We start from the raw sequence: 5,043 nt of genomic DNA, 5'->3' as shown, positions 1-5,043 counted from the left end.
TATTAATCCGACCGCTGCACAAGAGTTTGTTGTGCCTGGCGATGGTGGCGCACGCCTTTAATCCCAGCACTCGGGAGGCAGAGGCAGGCGGATCTCTGTGAGTTCGAGACCAGCATGGTCTACAGAGCTAGTTCCAGGACAGGCTCCAAAGCCACAGAGAAACCCTGTCTCAGAAAAAAAAAAAAAAAAAAAAAAAAAAGAGTTTGTTGATATCTTTGGGATTTCTGTCATATTCTGAAGAGAAATTTAGACGTGGATCTGGTGGAAAGAGGAGCAGTGGAGAGGACAGGGAGTAGAGGAGGGAGGGGAAATTCCATTTGGGATGTATTGAATGAGGATAAATTTAAATAAAAAGAAGGAAAGGAGTGTGGACACAGTGAGGGAAGACTGGACCCAAGCAAGACTAAAACTCAACAGGGCAAACGACAAATCCTATAGCTCTGTCTCAGACAGGAGGGGCTTCATTCTCAAAGGGCTTAGATAACTGTCCCTGAAAATTTTCATACATGTCTCTCTTATGTTACTTCTACTCCCTGGATGCAGCTCTCCATAGCAGATGTCTCATAGCTTGGGTATCTCAATATCCCATCATCTCAACATAATACAGCCCTGACTTCATCTTCACAGCTTCATGCAATGACCTCTAAGTCTCCTCACGGAATTTCTATGCCAAACTTAGGTGCCAAATGGGTGAACTAAAGAAACCACAGTGGAAGAACCTATGACAATTAATTTTGTATCTTTCTTGTATCCAGAACTAGTACAACATGGGTTATGCCCCCAAATTTGGCTTCTTAGTAGTGATGGAAGCTACCATGCTCGGACCAGAGTTGCAGCAGGCTCTGTATGAAGTTGCCTTTTGGGATTAGGAACCAAGTTGCCTATTCCTTCCATAAACTGAAGGATTTAATAATGGCTGGAATCTTACCCCTAGGGTGCCTTTCGAGGCTTCATAGATTGAAAAGCGCCTTTGCTGGCCAGTTCTCATCTTATGCACTGGGCTTCTCAATTTTGCTAATAACAGAAACGGATTGGACGAGGAGGGGTGTTCCAACTGACTGATCCTGCCTATGTGCACAAGCTGGCTGCTGAAATCTGTACCATGACACACAGAAAATGGCTTATTTCTCAAATCTCTTAAGCTGACTTAACTGTGAAGCAGGACTGAGCAGTCTGCACCGGAGAGTTCCCTAACTGTGCAGCCAATATTCACCGCCTCAAGGTAACTCTCTCACACTGTACACCACCAATGTGGCCAGTGTCCATTCACATGACGTGAGTTACATGCTGGGCAATTACAGACTTACTCCTCCTGCCACGCCCAGGGCCTTTTTCATACTGGTAACCCCAGCAGCTGACCGCCTGCCCTGTTTCCCCTTGCAGTGTACACAAACTATTCCTCCTATTCTGGTCCGAAGGCTCCATGTGGAAATCCTTCTCCTGTTACTGCAATGGACAGTCGATCCCGACTCCTTGACTCAAATGGTTAATTTTAAAATTCTGAGGTGGTGCAATCATTTAATTTAAGAATTTTGGAGATGTACTATGGAGGACAACAAAGCCATCGCCCTGGAGTGCAAACAGTCTGAAATCAGGGTCACCTGGGTCACCAGCAGAGAGCAGTCCCAGAAACAGTTTCTAAAAGGCTGCAAATGCAGCTGCTCTAGAAATACTGTGTCCTCCCAGGGAGAAATCACTCCTCACAATTAAGAGATTAATAGAGAAAAATCTCTGTGATGAGAGCCTGCATCTATCTCTGTCTAACGCTCAGAGGAGCAGCATAGACAGATTCTGCATTCCACATCTGCTGTCATCCCTAAGTTTCTCTTAGGGTCATGCGCCAGGTTATCCTCTGAACAATTTAAATGGGACAGGAGACAGCAAGTGTGGACACTTAGGCAGATGGGAGACTTACAGCAAAGACATTATCAGAATTATTTCTGAAGGACACCAGTGACCTGATGCAGGTCATTCTTCAGTGACAGGGTCCTGAGGGGAAAGGGACTGGGAAGGAGAAAGATAGGAAAAGGAGAAGACAGAAAAGATAAAAGCTGGGGAGGGGAGGTCTTGCACAAGCTGTGTCTCCTGCCAAGCAAGCTTCTTAAGAATAGCACCTTGTCTACTACTTACACGGGGGATGGAAAGAAATGGGGAGCTTCTATAAAGTCAGCAGAAACTACCATACAACGAGACAAATTCAGGAGGAGGCTAATCCAGCAGTGTTTGTTACACAAGGGTAACACAGGGCATCTCAAGAACAGTACAGATTAAGTCTACACTGCCCTTGAGACATATAACCATAGCTCCTGGTGGTGGGAAGAGCTAGGCTCTTAGGATCTGAAGGAACCCTCCACAAAGGCCCTAAACCCAGACCATTACCTGCTGAATATTCTTGGTGTTAGAAAAGGAGTTCTGTTTTATTCTCAATACATAAAAACCGGCCGGGCCGTGGTGGCGCACGCCTTTAATCCCAGCACTCGGGAGACAGAGGCAGGTGGATCTCTGTGAGTTCGAGGCCAGCCTGGTCTACAAGAGCTAGTTCCAGGACAGGAACCAAAAGCTACAGAGAAACCCTGTCTCGAAAATCAAAAAGAAAAAAAAAAAAAACACATAAAAACCACCTACAGGGCTAGAGAGATGGCTCAGAGGTTAAGAGCATTACCTGCTCTTCCAAAGGTCCTGAGTTCAATTCCCAGCAACCACATGGTGGCTCATGACCATCTGTAATACCCTCTTCTGGCCTGCAGGCATACACACGGACAGAATATTGTATACATAATAAATAAATATTTAAAAAAAAAACCACCTACACAAAGCTAAGAAGGCCTAGGCTCCAGGCTGTTTTTCCCTCTTCCCAAGAATATTCCTCCTCTCTGCCTGAGGGCCTAAATAAAAGCCTTGCTTAACTGGGTGCCAGTTTGAGACCAGCTTGGTCTACAGAGCTAGTTCTAGGACAGGCTCCAAAGCCACAGAGAAACCCTGTCTCGAAAAACAAAACAAACAAAAAAAAACAAAAAAATAAAAGCCTTGCTTGACCAGACCAGTCCTTAACGCAACAGTGTTTTACTTTGCAAATAGTTGTCACCTATCTCTCAGAACAATGCTTTTCAAGAAAACTGGAACTTTAAGGCACACCAGGCCATAAGGTCGGCTGTGACTCTGGAATGGGTCTAGAGGCTGGTTGTCAGGGATGTCTCCTTTGTAAAGAGCCAAATGTCTGGATAATCTGGTGAAAAAATAATAAGTACCCTAGTATCCTTATCTTTACTGTGGGACCCTCACCCCTTATTCTGTTTTCCCAGGAAGATAGTGGCCTTCCCCTCTCCCACCCAGGAGATTCTGAGCACAAGGTCACTTAGCTCAGCCCAGCCAGCCACCAGGTACGGGCTGATAAAGATGGCCTAACTCAAGAACAGTGGCCTTGCTCTAAGAACAAGGAAAAAGCTGACTTGACAGAATGGGAGGGAGCAAAAGTCCTTGTACCCGTGCCAAAGCACCTTCAAAAATTCTCTTTGTAGTTATGCTTTAAAAGCTTACCCCACAGAGGAGATACAGCTCCTCTCTACCTTGTTGTAACGGGGATGGAGATGAGATCCAAACATGTTTGTATTGTGCTGATTAAACCTTGCTTATTACAGTCTGGGCCTCTCTGGTGGTCTCTCTCTGGGGGTCGTAATCTGGGCACAACATTTACCAGGCCTGGTTAACAGATACTTATTTTTAAGGTATTTCAGAAGCAGTCCTCCCGCAGCTAAATTCTACTTTGAGACTTACTACCTAGCCAGCATTATTAAGTCCTTAATGACACCAAATCCTACTCTTAGGACATCACAGCGAAGTAGTGGAATGCTACCCGACCAGACGAGATGCCTTTTACAGCCTTCACAAAATTAACGGTAAATGGACCTCACACGTAAAGGTTAAATGCAAAGTCCTGAACTTCTAGAAAATACTGGAGAAACCAGGCCTCTCCAAGTTAGTCAACCTGCCTTCCATGGCTGCACCAAAAGCCCATTGTTGTTGACTCCAAACACGGTTCCACACACAGCTCCCTGCGCCCATCGCTCTGCACGGCTGCAGCCCACAGAGCAAAGTTATACACAGGACTGTGCCTGGGTCCAGGGAGCAGCACGGACCGCATGGGAGCTCACAGGACACGGAATATGACTGCAGATTCCCACCCGGCCCTGAGGACCCGCCACGCTGGATCCTGGATCTCCGCATCTGATCTTCCCGATCTGGGGACAGCAGCCCCTCGCTCACCATGCCGTGGCTTCCCGTCTCGCCCATGATTCTCTCCCAGCTCCCTGCCGCAGCACGGGCAGCACAACACGGGAAAACACTGCTCCCACCTCCTACGCAAACCAAAAGGAGCGCAGCGACGCTCACGGAAGAGCCCTGCACGACTTCTGACTGGCAGTTCGGCCCGGAGGCACTGATTGGTTGGTGAGGCTTGAGTGACAAGAGTCCCGCCTTCAGGGTTTCCCCCGAGCTTAAAGACACAGTGCTCGTCAGACTCCAGAGCCAAACTTCCACTGCCTACCGACTTTCCCAGATCAGCAGAGATTTGCATTTCAATAACTGTTGACCTTGGCTCTGACAGCTAATCACGCCACCGGCCAGTCCTCTTCTTCCTCCTGCACACGGTGTGAACAGCTTTCACAGCCCTTTCCTCAAGGTCGAGTGGAGGGATTCCCTGTCCCACGGGGGAAAGGGTGCACAGAATATTAGCAATGTTAAAGAGAAATTTAAGAACACAAAAGGAGATGTTTGTTCTGTGGCTCCACTATGATGTCAGGTGAACTATAGGTTCATTTACCTGACACAGGAGCACTTCAGAGGTGGAGAAGAGATTTACAAGAATCAGATAAGAGCCGGGCGGTGGTGGCGCAGGCCTTTAATCCCGGCACTGGGGAGGCAGAGGCAGCGGATCTCTGGGAATTCGAGACCAGCCTGGTCTACAGAGCTAGTTCCAGGACAGGCTCCAAAGCCACAGAGAAACCCTGTCTCGAAAACCAAAAAAAAAAAAAAAAAAAAAAAAAA

The 5,043-nt window shown here is 47.2% G+C and overlaps 1 protein-coding gene across 2 annotated transcripts in view; it reads right to left on the bottom strand.

The window, feature by feature from the left end:
• The window catches only part of LOC126504547 (zinc finger protein 431-like), a 150,428-nt gene that overhangs the window by 50,482 nt on the left and 94,903 nt on the right, over window positions 1-5,043 (bottom strand). The window contains exon 1 of one of the 2 annotated variants that reach the window (XR_007592639.1): window positions 4,264-4,383. The exons of the other annotated variant lie outside the window; for it this stretch is intronic. The gene's annotated coding sequence lies outside the window, so the exon portion shown is untranslated. Of the gene's footprint in view, window positions 1-4,263; window positions 4,384-5,043 lie in introns of those variants that run through there. 2 annotated transcript variants of the gene reach the window in all.

The sequence above is a fragment of the Alexandromys fortis genome, unplaced genomic scaffold (assembly GCF_014885135.2).
Source record: "Alexandromys fortis isolate MF-2015 unplaced genomic scaffold, M_Fortis_MF-2015_v1.1 scaffold_12, whole genome shotgun sequence".
Classification (NCBI taxonomy): domain Eukaryota; kingdom Metazoa; phylum Chordata; class Mammalia; order Rodentia; family Cricetidae; genus Alexandromys; species Alexandromys fortis.
Note: the sequence above shows the minus strand (reverse complement) of the source record. Positions and strands in the feature narration are given on the sequence as shown.